Below are 846 nucleotides of genomic sequence, written 5' to 3'. Positions count from 1 at the left end.
CAGGACAAAAGGAGCATTTGGAGATCTTAAAACATATGATGAGAAACTGCTTCATGAAGTCCCATATAATTCTATATGGAATATCAAGTAAATTTTTAATTGATTGATCATTTAGGAATATCGATTTCCTACTATGAATCAGCTAGTTGGAACAGGTTATTTACTATGATAGCTTGGTGTGTAATTAAGAAAGATCGAGTTCTTCATTACTCCATGGAGAAGGAAACAAAAATAACATAGAACTGGGAATTGAATTTATGTCTGTGGAAAATCTGGTAGAATCTTAAGTTGAAATAGCAAAAGTAATTCAATATATACAATATTGTATTAAGTCAATTAAGGCAATTTTAGTTTTGAAATTTATTTCTTGTTATGAATTGACCCAAATAGACTGAATATTCTACATAAAATATCAGAAACTTGATTATGAAATACATACAATGTTTGACAGATTCGATTGAGAGGAACACCAGACTACAAAGAAGTTGGTAAACAACCTAATTTTAAACTACAGCAGGTATGATTAAAACCTATATAAATAATTTTTAAAGTGACAAGTCTTTTACTTCAGTTTATTAAACCTTAGAAAGATAAATCATAGTGGAGCAGAATGGACAAAAATGAAAGCAGAGCTAGTTGAGATGTAGGACAAGAAGCATGGTTTCTAAACACAATCCTCCAATTACACCCAACAAATATTCACCAAGACTTGCATAGAGATATAGATAATACTTTAACGGCTAGGTCAAGGAATGTGGAAAGTGCTTACTTTTTGGCTAAGATGACCTAACTACGATTATGACTAATGCATGTCAAACAAGGATAATTATTTAATAACACTTTTAT

This window comes from Phacochoerus africanus, chromosome 2 (assembly GCF_016906955.1).
Source record: "Phacochoerus africanus isolate WHEZ1 chromosome 2, ROS_Pafr_v1, whole genome shotgun sequence".
NCBI lineage: Eukaryota > Metazoa > Chordata > Mammalia > Artiodactyla > Suidae > Phacochoerus > Phacochoerus africanus.
This window is presented reverse-complemented; position numbering follows the sequence as displayed.